At 29.7% G+C, this 269-nt stretch overlaps 1 protein-coding gene across 1 annotated transcript in view; it reads right to left on the reverse strand.

Annotated features, from left to right (window-relative positions):
• The window catches only part of LOC119590733 (longitudinals lacking protein, isoforms H/M/V-like), a gene marked incomplete in the record, with an annotated part of 51,210 nt that overhangs the window by 33,564 nt on the left and 17,377 nt on the right, over positions 1–269 (reverse strand).

Raw genomic sequence — 269 nt, forward strand, 5'->3', positions numbered from 1 at the left:
CAATCTTACGACTTCATGAACCATTTCTTTATTGAGTCTCTCTCTATCTTGCCTGAGATACTCCATATGGAAAATTTCACAATAGTATCACTTTTGCCTGATATAGCTCAAAGAAATTTTTAAAGAAAGAAAGAGGGAACTGTCTTAATTAAATAACATTACTTCTGAAACCAAGCAGTATTTGAAAGTATCTTAATATTGTGATAGAAATTCAAAATAAAAATCATTCTTTTAACAAAATACATACTTCAACAGAAGTTCACTGGTGG

The sequence above is a fragment of the Penaeus monodon genome, chromosome 27 (assembly GCF_015228065.2).
Source record: "Penaeus monodon isolate SGIC_2016 chromosome 27, NSTDA_Pmon_1, whole genome shotgun sequence".
In the NCBI taxonomy this organism is placed as follows: domain Eukaryota; kingdom Metazoa; phylum Arthropoda; class Malacostraca; order Decapoda; family Penaeidae; genus Penaeus; species Penaeus monodon.